Source organism: Lucilia cuprina, chromosome 2 (assembly GCF_022045245.1).
Source record: "Lucilia cuprina isolate Lc7/37 chromosome 2, ASM2204524v1, whole genome shotgun sequence".
In the NCBI taxonomy this organism is placed as follows: domain Eukaryota; kingdom Metazoa; phylum Arthropoda; class Insecta; order Diptera; family Calliphoridae; genus Lucilia; species Lucilia cuprina.
This window is the reverse complement of record NC_060950.1, coordinates 71,332,442-71,347,931: the sequence shown is the minus strand read 5'-3', so window position 1 is coordinate 71,347,931 and position 15,490 is coordinate 71,332,442. Positions and strand designations below refer to the sequence as shown.

Below are 15,490 nucleotides of genomic sequence, written 5' to 3'. Positions count from 1 at the left end.
CAACCCCGTTTCACTTTACGGAACCGTGCCATCAAAAGCTAGGGGTTATTAGTCACCAAGGGTAGTAACATTTTCTGAGTCCGATCTTACAGTAAGTTGAAACCAATTGTAAATGACTGTACAATACATATCTGAAATCAAATATGTGTTTGTTCATTCCTAAGGCAGATTCTCACTGGCTATTATACAAATGATTGATGGTACAGAAACATCAGCAAGATTGTAAGAAAAATTATGATAAATGTTTAGAAACATAATATGAAATGTAAAATTAAAATATATTAGAAAATAAGTCATTGGGTCCAGGATAAGGTTTCAGGATTATAAATAAAAGATCGTAAATCGGACAAACCCGGCCTTGTAGGAACTTAATAATATTTGTACCGGCCAATATCACCCTTGTGGTATACTTAAAAGAACTCGTGAAACCTCCAGTTAAAAAAATGATACATAGCTTATATAGACACGTAGTTATGGAGCAATAATGACAACTGTACATGACATTCAGTATGTAATAGACCAGTGGAAATCATAGCTTCAGGAATAAATAACCATTTGTTGCTTCAACTAAAATCTTACGTTTCTAAGCTGGTTACATGTGTAACCGTCACTACCCTATTAGAAGGTGCAACCCCATTACACTTTACGGAACCGTGCCATCAAAAGCTAGGGGTTATTAGTCACCAAGGATAGTAACATTTTCTGAGTCCGATCTTACAGTAAGTTGAAACAAATGTAAATGATTGTACAATACATATTTGAAATCAAATATGTGTTTGTTCATTCCTAAAGCAGATTCTCACTGGCTATTATACAAATGAATGATGGTACAGAAACATTAGTTAGATTGAAAGAAAAATTATTTTAAATGTGTAGAAACATAATATGAAATGCAAAAAATGAAATATATTGGAAAATAAGTCATTGGGTTCATTGGGTTAAGGGTATATCCTGAGCAATAATAACATCTGTACATGTCATTCAGTATGAAATAGACCAGTGGAAATCATAGCTTAAAGAATGAATTATCATTTGTTTGGTTCAACTATAATCTTACGTTTCTAAGCTGGTTACATGTGTAACCGTCACTACCCTATTAGAAGGTGCAACCCCGTTTCACTTTACGGAACCGTGCCATCAAAAGCTAGGGGTTATTAGTCACCAAGGGTAGTAACATTTTCTGAGTCCGATCTTACAGTAAGTTGAAACCAAAGATAAATGATTGTACAATACATATTTGAAATCAAACATGTGTTTGTTCATTCCTAAAGCAGATTCTCACTGGGTATGATACAAATGAATTGTACAGAAACATCAGTTTTGACAATGACATAATCCATAACTACGACATAACTCAGAATTATTTTAATTTAGGGGTAATAACATGTAGTTTAGAAATTTATTTATATTATTACAACCGAATTCACCATGAAAATATGTTTCTATCGAGTCCTAGTTAAATTATTTAAACTATCTGTCCAGTCACGACGTACTGTTCTTATTTTTTGTTTGAATTTTAAATTAAATTTGCACTCACCCAGATTTATCAGCTACTTTATTGTTGATGTTGTTGTAGCAGCGATACGTGTAAAGTTGGTGTGGCTGAGTTGACAATCCTTAGTCGTTATTCGTTGAACTCCAACTCGTTCCGGTGCGAGAATCGATTGTCGTGTCTCATAGCTGTTTTTGTTGCTGTCTCATAGCTGTTGTAATCTGAAAAAAAGAAACGACTTTAGTATAGGTTCCAATTTTATTAGATTGTATATTAAATTTGTATTTTTATATTTGCCAATTACACAGAATTTGATTCGGCATCGAAGTAGTTTATTCCGATTGGTACTACCTTCCCAGTGACAACTGAATTCTAAGGAACCTGTAAACCTCCAACTCGTTCCGGTGCGAGAATCGATTGTCGTGTCTCATAGCTGTTTTTGTTGCTGTCTCATAGCTGTTGTAATCTGAAAAAAGAAACGACTTTAGTATAGGTTCTATTTTTATTAGATTGTAAATTAAATTTGTATTTTTATATTTGCCAATTACACTGAATTTGATTCGGCATCGAAGTAGTTTATTCCGCAACTAAATAAATGACATAACCTTTAAACGCTTTTGAGAATCCGGTCACTATTTCTTTTAAATGCTTTGGCATATAAGGTTTAGAGATTAATCGACTTCACCCATCAACAAACACTGCGGCTTATCCATGTGGATAATTTTGATATTGCCTTCTATACAGAAAATATCTAGTTCTTCTACCAATAGTTACTGCATGTACTTCACTAAGCACGGGAGAAGTGGAACGTTTTATCCAACAATGTGTGTGCATGTTTCCAAGACAATGTTTTGCACATATATATGAACATAGGTTTGGTGAGGTAACGTATAGCAATATAACAATATAACTGTAGCAGTTTTTCGTTGTTGCTGGGGTTGACAGCCCTTGGCCGAATAATTGGGGACATTTCGGCTGTCGGGGAATACTTCTTTTAGTTGTCTATTCGGCTGTTTTATATAAACTTAATAGTAGACTCACACAACTTTTTTTGCGATTCAGCATTTTTAGATGATTTATATTTTTTCGTTGGAGTATAATAAACATCGTTTAAGTTATGTTCTACATCTTAGACAGGAGAAATATGTGGTCCATGATATTCCATAGCCAGTGAATCATCGTCCAACGAAGCAAGTCGTGAATTGAATTATATTTGAGAATATTTAGTAATACATAATCAGTTTTAATTACCTTTCTAATAATCTGTTAGCTTCAGAGACAGTCGTTGATCCAGGGTACTTTTATTAATTGAATAGTCTAGACAATTCCAATTTGCATTGACATCGGCTTCACCATTGTCTAAACACAAATTTTGGTTTCTTTTGGCAGCTGCTGCTTTTAATCGTTCGAGCTTGCAATTGTTATAGGGGTTATTTGGTTTTTGGCTTTAAAATAACTGAAGTTAATAAATTTTACAGTATTTCTAGTATTTAATGATACTATTCGTTTGAATGGCCCAATAATTCAGTGGCAGAAATTTCTTCGGGGACACATATAATGCCGCATTTACTGAAAAATTTTTTTAACTTCGAACCACAATCAACACATCATCGCTGTCAACTAGTTTATGAGGAATACATTACGGCAGGGAAGGCCATTGGGCATAGTGCTGCATTTACGGAAAAGGCTCTTTTATTATAAACTACAATCAATTTGTGAGGAATTTATTCCGGAAGGTAATATCAGCGAACAATAGCACGACAAATATCCTCATTAGACATTTATCACAATTTATACAAATTCAATATTATTGCAGTGCCACAAGCTTCTGCTGTATAAGGATACGACGCACCAACAATACACCTGAAAAGAAAATAATTTTATGTGGTAAATTCGATATTCTTACTTTTACATCGTTAGCTCCAATCCATTTGACTTGATGTTTTAGAACCATTTGTTTTTTGTAATTTATTAATTTAATTTTGTTATCAAAAGCAATTATTAGTATATTCTATGCACTTACTTTTTCCACTTTATTTTTCCTATAGATGCAATCGTTCTGCAAAAAGGGGAGCCAATTAAATTTTCGCGCTAATATAATAATTTTAAGTAATCAGTGTCAGAGGCATAGTTGCCAAAAGTTTGGGTGTAAAATATTCAACTATTTTTAGGGTTCTACAAATCAGTTTTCTAACAATCAAACAATCAACTTTTTATCGAAAAAATTAATCAAATCAATTTATAAAATTTTTGACTAAAAATTAAAATAATATCACCAAAAATACAAACAGCACTATCTAACATTTTAAAATTTGTCTATGGTATTGGCAGCATTTACTTCCACAGATATAATATAAAATAATATAATTTGTGGTTACTACAACCGAACTAGGAGCAGATTTTGTCAATTTTGTGAATATTTCCAAGACGAAAATATTGTTTGCCTGTCAATAATTATGTACGTTCCCGTAGTTATATGGATCTTGTTGTTTTGATTATTTGTGTAGACTCTACAAACTAGCTGGTCAAAAACATTTGTTAAAAAATAATAGAAATAACGATGAGGATTTTTATTTAAAATACGAAGAGACAGACAAAAACTTAAGTTTGTTCTTTAAGTGCCCACTGTAAAGTGACGATTAACTTCTTCATCGTTTTAAGAGAGTACATCCATGCCGAAAGAGAAGTATTATCCAACCAGGTGGTTAGACGTTAGTAGAAATCACTGTATTTTTCGAATGCACTGACCCTTTTGTGAAACTGCTGGGTATACTGTATTTGCATACGTTTTTTTGTGGAAAATGTACTTTTAATATTTAGTTAAAAGAAATCTTTTTTGAAAACCGAGCTTACCAATACAATAATAGAACTTTAAAAAAATATACTTTTTAATATAAAAATTATTAATTATAATATGAAAAAAATTAAGTAAAATTAGTTTACAATCACAATTGTTTATAAGTTAATACATATATAGCTGATACAAATTATAAGGAAGAATACTTTAATTTTATTGTATGTAAGATCTAGTATTATCAAAATAAGCGAAATACTTTTCTTTACCCGAGTTTAAAGATTATTTCAAAATAATTTTCCTTTAAATAAGTTATTTAAAGTTTAAGGCAATTGCTCATTATTCCAGCCTGAACATTTCTTATGAAAATTTTCATTGAATGCTTTTAAAATACCTTCATCAAACAGAGCTAAGTACATACACAGGGATAAATGATGTGAAGATGAAAATTGTCTTTTGTGTTCGATAACAATATAAAACATTGCTGCAGGCAACATATTGATGATGCTTCTAGATACATACATATAAAAAGAATTAATTTTAAATAAATAAAAATAAAAAAATGCAAATTGAAAACAGATGAAAGATAGCGGAGAGGAGAAAAATTATTTATTGAAATTAAACAGATTATAACAAAATCCATTTGCATATTATATATAGCAATGTAATTTTTTAAAGCTTAAACAAATTTTTACATATTAAGAAGGCTGTACTTGTCTTATTAATATTTTTTCTTATAAATGCTCAAATAAATATATTGGAATTGATTTGAATTATTTTGTCATGCTAATATTATCCAACTTTAAAGGAAGTTTAATATAAACTAAGTAAATATTTAAAATGAATTTTAAACGGTGTGTCATTGACAATTTCATCAGTTAATACACAGGTCTTATATACAGATATGAAATGATACATATACACACAAAACAAAGCTTTTTAGATTTTATTTTTATTTATAATTAGTTCAGGTTAAGTTATAAATTATTGGATATGAGAAATACTAATTTTCGTTTAGTATCTTTTTATATATTACTTAAAGCCGTGATACACGGTTGTCAGATCTTACAACATTGTCAGTAAAATGTCTAATAATCGCCTGTACTCACATTTTTTGCAACGTTGTCAGAAAAAGCATTACCGAAAAATTTGGAAGTTCAAAGTATTATTGGATATTTTCTGCACATTTTACTGCTAACGTCGTGTATTTTTAGTTACATCATTTATTGAATAATGCTATATTCAATAAATGATGTAACTAAAAATTGCAACTATGTAAAATAATAATATGTTTCTAAATACTTATAGAGATTAGAAAATTCAAATAATTTTAATGTTTGAAATATATAGATCGCTAAAAGCGTAATTTGCAAAGAAGAGATATGAAGGTAATAATACTTTGTAAGTAATATTTGTTTCAGCCTTTTTCTTCGTTGTACTTAATGAACAATAAAACATGCATATAATCTTATGGTAGGAATTATAAAATTATTAAAGTTTGATGTTTAATTTGTATTTATTTTCCTTTTCTCGGAATAGAATATTTTTCTTAATATTACAAACTAACATACCTCTTTATTTATTATAGATATTTTAAAACCTAATATACATAAATACAGGTTTAATTGAAGAGTTTTTTCCATTGTTCATTATTGTATTATTATTCGGCAGGATTAAAAGTTTTCCATTAAATAGATACTCAAAAGTGAAATTATACTCCAAGACAACATTTCTTATTGTCGATTAGTATTATTTTCATTTGTATTAATATTTGCTTGTTGAGTGCAAAATTATTTTACTTTGTATTAGATATTACTGTTAAACCCGTTTTGATATGGTGCGAATTTATTTAATACGTAAAAAATGTTAAAATTTTTATTAGAGTGGACTTAAAAAGACAAATGTCAATATAAGTTTATATTAAAAAACAGACATCGTAAGCTCCACATTAAAAACTTTCATTTAAATTTATAGAAATAGAAGCCGACAAAAATCAAGTTTAAAAGTTTCTATGAAAAATACGTAGTTGTTAAATAATGTAAATTGTTTTCGTTTAAAATATACGTGATTAAGTACCTAGGATGTAAATTCTATTTTATTTATTTCAAATACTTAAAAGATATTGAAAATTTAGTTTTTTCATTCAACTCTAAAACTCAATTCTAGATACTGAATCAATCAGAGTGTTTAGAAAAAACTAGTTGTTATGATAACTGATTCTTCAAATGGTTTAAAAAGTAATTAGTAACAATTCAAGCAATTGTAAATACAAAATACATAAATATATAAATGTCTTATTAATAATTAAGTCCTAAAGTCAGCTCATTTCAAAATAAATAAAACTTATCGCTGGTAAAATGTAGAAAAGTCAGACATATAATATTTTTTAAAAAAATATAGGTACATATACTTGTTCATTCTTTAATATGCGCATTCTGTTTATGATTCTGTATCTTGTTGCAAAATACTGGTTGAAAAAAACCCGTTTATAGAAATTTTGTGTACAAATTTTCTTACTTTTTTAGACCTAGTGAAAAATCAAGTTGTGTTCTCCAGTGTTAATACTGTTACGTAAATATATAAATAAATAAATTCAGTACGACTATGGCAAAATTTTTTTATATATAATTAAAGTTAATGTTTATAATGTCTACAATATTTATAAAGTCTAGAATATTTAATATTTTTATAGACCGGGACATTTTTTCTCTGTAAGATAAATCACAATTTTTTCTTTTGAAGTTAAAATTTTTGTAATAGAATGTTTGTATTGAATATATGTATGTAATACCATTATTGAATATATAATATGTAATACCAATATGTATCATGTCTCCACCTTTTTTATGTTACAACTTCAAACATGTTACAAGTTGTGTTCGAACTTTTCAATGTAAAATGTCATGTAAGTAAAATATAAAGTTAGGTATTCAACAGCAGAGATGGAAATTAAAATTTTCGAAAAGCATTTTGAATGTTAGTCGTTAATACATTAATTTTAAGCAATGATTTCAATTGCTTCAATAAACATGTAAATAGAACATAAATAACTCCTTTTAGAACCCTTGTTCTTAGTTAAATGCTTATAAAATGTTGCGCAGAAAAGGTTTTACATGGCAATTCATTTTAACTGAGACTGTTAAAGTCAGTTTTCTAAAGAAAATTTATGGTATCTGCAGCTAAAAGAACATTCGCAGCCATTTGACTGATATGAATAAAGTCCTTAAAAGGAACGTTTATGTATGTACGTGTTGCTTTGCGACTAATTAAAAAGATTTCCAAGTGTCAGTCAAATTATTATGACTGTTCTTGTTGTGTTTAGTATGTGTTAGTTTCGGTCATTAATTGATTGTAGGGTGGTTTACGATGTCATAACATCAAAAAATGTTTAGTACTTACCAATTTTCCATGCCTGCAATATATTGAAACAGCTGCTTTTATGTATTCATACTGCAAATATTTAAATTCATTTTAATTTTTTTGCATCAAATACAGATGTTGCACAAATATTGACTTTTTTGGATACAGAATTAAATATTGAAGTACCTAAATAATAAAAGAAAAAGAAAAGTCAATAGATGTTCATTGTAATTCAGAAATGAAAGCATTCTTATATGTCAATATATAAAAATAAATTATATATTATGAAAATTTAAAAGTCTTATAACATTGATTTATGTAAATTAATAGTTTGCTTCATCGTGTTATTTATTTAAAGCACGTATAACAAAATCTTTTTAATGTTATAATTTGTTATTTTATACTTCTTTAAATTCTTTGATAAAACGCAATTATTATGATGTTAAAGGATGAATGATATAAAATGTTTCTAGATAGTGTATGAAACATGGTAAACATATGTAGACTAAATGTCCTTTAAAATTTAATTTTCAAACATTTGTATGAAAATATTTTTAACACAAGGTGAAGTGTTTTACAAAATAAGTTGCTAAATGTCCTTTAAAATTAAATTTCAATTTTTTCTCTAAGAATAATGCTAGGTTGCATGTAAAATTAGGAAGAAGCATTATTCAAACAAACATACATACACAAATTAGATACGTGTGTTTATACAATAGGTTCATGTTTAAAATAACTTTCGTTTTTCATAAAGAATAGTTTCAGTCTTATAAACATTTATAAATTGGTTTTAATTTTAAGACTTTTGTGGCATTAAGTAAATAAATATGTTTATTTCAGTTGAATCGTATATGCTCCTCCATACTCGTTTAGTGACAATATGATCATTTTAATGTATATGTTCAAAAACTATTTCCTTATGTCAAAAATATCAAATATATGAAATCATTAAAGACATTTTTGTACAAAATATAATTTCAACTATTTAGCTTTTCCTTAAATTCGTTGCAAGAATAATGCTATGTTTCTACAATTACCAGTTTGATATTTTCTATAATAAGAAAAATTGCAGTTTAAGGTCACACACAATTTAACTATGAACCACATATCACAATGACATAGTATTTTCAATAAACATTCATCTTAACATTAAAATCCTTGCAAATGATAGAAATCGTAGTCAATACCCGAGTTAATAGAAAAATAAGCATTTTATCCTAACAATAGGAAGAAAGTCTAAGCACGTACTTGAAGATTTTTTAGAAAAGTTATATAAAAATGTAATTGTAAATATATGTATGTGTGTTTAGGATAAAGTTTAAGTCAATATGCATTTATTTTTTATAATTTAGTGCATTGTACATTAAACCAATTTACTTATTGATGGACGAATTAAAATCGCTTAAAAATTTTAATTAAATAAATTTAATAACATTAAGGAAAGCCATTTTTAAATATATTCTCTTAATATTCATCAGTTATTCAAATTGAAATTTATTGATTTGAGAAATTATTTTTTAGTGCGAGTCTTATGAGAACTTGTAAAGTACAAAACAATTAGATATATAAAATATAAAGAAAAAAGGCACATGTCTAAATATAAATGTAAAGTCTTTTATTGCTCCTTAAAATTCTGATCCTAATTATATGTTCCCAAAAACATGTCTATAGGGAATTTTGGTAAATAGCACTGAGATAACTTAAGTAATGTAATTTAATTTATTGCAAACTTTTTCAAATGTATTAATTTTAGGGTTACTTTGTGGAAAGCACTTAATGTGCTTACCTGATTTTGTCTCTAGAGTTTTCAAGAAAACGTGCAACATTTTCAGCTTAATATAATTATGATATCATGATGGTTTTAGAAAAAATAAACAATTACTAAATGAACTTTGTAAAAAAATGTATAAATTCTAACAATGTCATCTACATAATTTGTTATTAGTTCTATTTAGGTATGAAGGTATGTTTTTATGAAATTATTAATTTTTTTTTAATTTTTTGCCAATCTAAAATATTTCATTAGACATTTAAATTTCAGGATTTATTTTTAAATTATTTATGTTATTCACACACCACATACATCTTCATTTGAAATTATGTTTTAGGGCAAATTTTTTGCAAGTGATAGTTCTTTAAATTATGTTTAAGGTTTTGATTAGAACTACTTTTAACAATTTTTTTATGTATATGTATCTCCGATAACAAAAATAAATCCCTTTCCATTATCGTTAGTTTCATATAAAGGGACAAAAGAAAAATATAAACTGTTTAGTATTCAGTATATGTAAGCATCAGATGAAAATGTTTGTATTTTTTTTGCAAAGTGTATGTATACGTATATAGTATGTATATGTATGTAATATGTGCGCGTGTAAATATTAGTAACAATATATTTGAAACTTTTAACAAAGTGTTTGTAATGCTTTTTGTTATTGAGGAATTGTTTAAAAATATTATTTTTACTTTGTAAATTAAATTTAAATTTTAGGTAAAGTTTGGAGACAATTATATTAATTGTCAATTATTTCAACTTGAATTTCTCAAATAACTTGTAACTAAAAACTGTGTATGATGTGCCAATTGGTAATCCTTAATGACGTTCGATGATGGAACTAGTTCAGTAACTACATAGATACAACGATTTAGCATATTCCAATTGCTTTCAAAGCAAGTTTTCGATAAAGTAATTTTAAGTTGTTTGAGTATATACCCGGAAAAGATCCATAGATTTTTATTTGAATTATGAAAAACATTATTATGAGATAAAGTAAATCCCTTTCAAGTAACAATACCAATGAGATGTAAAGTGTAATGTACATTAATAGTACTAAATCCTTTTCTATCTATAAATTTGTGTTTGTGAGTTCATACCCAAAGTGTTTACAACCTAAACTACGTATAAAAAGGCAATAGATTTTGATACTTATAAATAATTGTAGGTATACGGACAAACTACGAAAGAAGATAAAACCAACATATTTAGTTATATATTTAACACCTTTTTATTACAGTTTCTTAGTGAAACATGAGACGAATTTATAATTTTACTAACATCGAGGAAAATACTTTTTGAAAGGGAGAAAGTTTTATTTTTGCCTCTTCGTTATGTTGTAATAAAAATCCTAATTAACCGCCAACACCTTTTAATAAGCTTTACTTTCATTTTGTTCACTTCTCAATATAATTGTATGTTTATGTTCTTGTATAGACAATGTCTTCCATAAATTTCTTTAAATGATTTTTGTTTCTATTACGACTTTTAATGATGGCACAAGTGTTCCTATATTTTTCTTGAGGGTGTCATAATTGTGTTCTTATGATTACAGTCTAAAAGTATTTTGTGTACGAAATATTGTTTATACAATACGTACGTGTATATAGATATGTAGAGTATAGAAAGCACAGAACAAATTAAAGTTAAGATAAATTTAAATATATATATATATATATGTATATACATTTTCTAATTTGCAAATATTTAGATACACAAATAAATGTAATGTAAGTAGTTCGTATTTTTTCTGTAAAGTTTTAAAGTTATGTAAATATGAAAAGCTTTCGTTCTCTTTGATTTTCAGTTTTATTATTTTAAATACCCTAAAACTATGCAAAACTGTCAGTACTTTGTTATTACAAATACGTTTTGATGAAATTCGTTGTAAATAACCTAGACATAACTTAGACAAGAGTTTTCAACCAGACAATTTGCAATATGTAGACATCAGCTGCTTCGTTTTTCAGCTACATTACTTAAATACAGGTTATGCTTTCGTGTGTAACAGATACAACAGTAATGATTTTCATCTAAGATAAACGGAAATGTATAATTATTAAAAAAAGATTACAAGATTTGGAGTAAAAATTTAAGAATGGAAAAGTGTTTTGAAAACCAGATTGCTATCAATGACAATGTAGTTATAACAATGTATTGGTATAAGATTTAATGTCATAGGGTATTTTTAAGTTCGCATTAATGTACACATTTTATTTTTATTCATTTTGTTTGTTGTAAGGATATAAAGGTTGTGTGTATTGTATATTCGCATCATCAGCACATTGTTAAAATAACTTTGTGGAAAACAAAATGTAATAAAAAAATACTTCATTTTCACATTATGCAAAGTTTGTACATAGCAATTTTTGGACAGTAGTGACAGGATATTAACTAAGTAAAATATAAAGTTTTTCATAGAAAACTGCAGACAAAATTTAAATTTAAAGCAAAATTTAAAAAGCAAAATAAAGTACATGCATGCTTAAGCTTTTTATATTTTTATGGCATTTATTACAAAAATTAAGGAGAACGGAACGCATTTTTTATAGCATAACATTTTCCAACTACAATAGCTGAATATGAAATGTCTGTAATTTTTAGTTGATGCAAAATATTTAATGGCCATTTTATGGTTTCTTGACTTATGTGAAATAGAATAATATATTAAAAAATAAACTTAATAGCTTTTATTATTGCTGATTCAAATTCTTCCTTAGAATAGTTATAAACGCATTGAAAAAATAGTAAGATTTTTTATTTTACAGAAATATTAAAACTTTGGGAAACAGTACGCTGTATGCATTTAATGTTGTTGTTTCCTTCGATGGTTGGTTTCCTAATTGTGCCAAAAATGTGGGTGGAAATAGAAATAACTGCCACTAATGCAGTCATAAAATCAAATAAATGTTGTTTGAATTTTTTTAATGTTTATAGACTTACAGACGTTTTCGTATACATAAATCATCTAAAATGAACTTATAAGCCAAGATGGCGTTAAAATACATGTATATATTTTTAGTGCAATTAAAAATATTGTTAGTACTTAGTAGATTCAATATATAAATTTATGTATATGAATAAGTGTTATGAAACTATAATTTGTTTACAAAAGTAGCATCGGCAAATTGAAAAATTATTAACAAATATTAATTTTACTTTGAAAGCTTTAAGAAAGTAAAACTTTTCATTAATCGGTGCAATCCTTTTCGAAAAATTTTATAACAATATTAAGAGACATACATACATACTTATGAAGATACTGGTTACAAAGCAAAAATAAATGAAAAGCGTTTATATATACACTTCATCAAGGGCGGAGGGTATCACTTTTGGATAAAAAAGGTTATGGGCTAAATTATGCCAACTCACGTATTGTGTGTTAAGCATGTCAGTGACACTGACACTGTCAATATAAATTTTATGTCCTCTGCTTTTTTTAGTAAAGTTGAGATACATACAGTGTTGCCAAAAACAGAAAAATCTAATTTAAAATGTGTCTTACTGTCAATACTGTATCTGTTTTACGTTTATGAGCGATTTATAGCGTTTTTATTATAAATATAAATATTTAATATATAGAAAACTGAAAATATTCTGTGAATTACAAATATCCTTTATATAGGTCGAACGAAAAAGTATCAAATCATATTTATAAAAAGTTTCAAAACGTTTAACTCTTTTCAAAAAACTTAAAATATTTCTAAAATGTTTATTTTGACTTTAAGTGTCAATTGCGAAAATCACAAAATTTTAAAAAATACACTTAGCACAAAGATCAATTTTGATGTCGAAAACCTAATTAAAAGTCTGAATCTATTTACAGCAAATAAATGCTTTTAAAAAGTTCAATAATTTTCAAGATACTGTAAGCAAGTGTCAAATGTTATAAGTTCCCATATGTGCAAAACGAATATCTTATAAAAAATCAAAAAGGATGTGTAATTCGTTACAACACAAACATATGTGTGCATATATCTTATTTGCAATAATATATTAATACATGTTTGCCGTTTTTAATCTGAATTCTTTATTTCACTTTAAGAATTTTTCATAAAATTATTTAATTTATCTTTTTATTTCACTTTAAACATTTTACATAAAATGTTTAGAATTTTGTTATAAAACTATTAAATTGAAAATTAATAAAAATACTTGATGTTTTTTTTTCTGAAAATATTTGTTTAATGAATATTCTAGTCACAATATGAGTAATATATATTTTTATACATTAAATAAACATTGTTCTTTAAACATTTTAAAATAAAAACCTCCCGCAGCGAATGATTTTCTTAAACCATTCACAAACAAACTTGTATGAATAAATTTGGACGAAAAATAAATCACAGACCACCACCCACTTATCTGTGTAATTGTTATTGGTTGAATAATGACACTTGTTTATATTAAATTTATCAATATTATATTAAAAATTATATTAAATTAAGATGTAATTTTGTAAAGTATCAAGTAAAATTAACAATTTATAATTTCAGAACAAGTGAAAGTATACCACTTTTTGTGTTACTAAAATGTAATAGAACATTTTAAATAATTCTTTATGTAGATCGTTTATTAAAAATAGATATAAAATTGTATTTATACCCCTTTTTTATTTGCTACAAACAAAAAGACAATACTAATTGCTTATGACTAGACTTGATTGACAAGCAAACATATTTTTACTTAATATATGTATGTACATATTGTATAAATACACAAATTTTGTCACTATAAACTCTTAATCACGTTCACGTGCCCTACTTCAAATTACACAATTAAAAGTTTAATAAAAGTGTATACTTGACTTTATGAAATATTTTGTTGCAAAAGGAAAGTAACAGAACGTTAAAAAAACATTATAAAAATGAAGAAAGAAAATACTAATAATTACTCTGGGAACTATTTTTGAATGGCTTTTATAATATTCAAGTATTACCGTGGACAAAGAGGTTATAAAAAGTTTTATTATCTCAAATCTCAAAATTTTTTATTGTAGACTTTTGCATTTGCACAATTTTAAGAAATAAAAATCATAAAAAATCTTGATGATTTCTAGTGTTAGTGTTTATCTGAATATTCTGAATATTAAATTTAGTAATATATTTTTACATTTAGTCATCAGGTTCTGTAACTGAATGAACATATAATAAACATATAAAATTGCTTTCGTAAACCTATTTCATGCTTCATATTATTTAAATAATAGTAATTTAGATTTACACATTGATTTTTTTAAATAAGAATCAAAAAATATTTTTTTAAAGTAAATTACAAATAACATGATTTTTATTTTTTCTATTTTATATTTTTGTTTTGGCATAAGTGTTATGCATGTAAAGATTTTTCATAAAAAGGAAATATGAAATACATTTCTTATCGCGAAAAAAATACAAAACCTATACAAATTTATGAAAACAATAAAAGTATGATTAATTTTTTCCAAAAGCATCTACTCTTTGTCTTTGTAAACGCAATATAAAACAATACTATGTATGTATGTACATATACATATATGTATTCTTAAGAAAAAAATACTCAAATCCATATAAATACATCGTAAGTTTATGCATCATATGACAAAATTGACTGCAGAATAAAATGTATTTATTGTATTTTTATTATTTTTTACTTTTCTTATATAAATAATACGATTTATATTTTTATAAGCATATTGAGGAAAATCACAGACTAATAAAACATATTTAGGAAATGTATTATTGGAAATTAATCCTAAACATAAATTTTGTGTTTAAGAAGATATATACATTTAATTCATGAGGTATATATTACATACATATTTTTAATATCCGGGAAACAAATCAAGTCCAGCGTAATATTTCATTATTCACGCAATTATGATCTACATTTCCAATAAAGTTAAATAATTATTAACATGTTATTCATATTCTTGGTTTAGTTTTGTGAGTTTTAAGCAGTAATGATTTTTGGTCATAAATACGTTCATATGTATATATATGTACATGTATGTACACAATACCAAAAATTTACATATTTTTAACGAATTAATAATTAACCTTTAATTATTTCATAGATTAACCTGTTAAAT

At 26.3% G+C, this 15,490-nt stretch overlaps 1 long non-coding RNA gene across 3 annotated transcripts; it reads right to left on the bottom strand.

Moving 5' to 3' along the window:
- Positions 1-29: 29 nt before the first annotated feature.
- LOC124421325 lies at positions 30-7,816 on the bottom strand. Of its 3 annotated transcripts, XR_006941582.1 has the most exons (6): positions 7,686-7,816; positions 2,744-3,355; positions 2,534-2,620; positions 2,041-2,467; positions 1,797-1,958; positions 30-1,713 (listed from the first exon to the last, which is right to left on the bottom strand). It is a non-coding gene; the product is annotated as an uncharacterized LOC124421325 (long non-coding RNA). The 3 variants fall into 3 exon arrangements; XR_006941580.1 differs by having other exon boundaries at positions 2,041-2,620; XR_006941581.1 differs by lacking the exon at positions 7,686-7,816 and adding an exon at positions 3,516-3,653 and having other exon boundaries at positions 2,041-2,620.
- Positions 7,817-15,490: the final 7,674 nt, after the last annotated feature.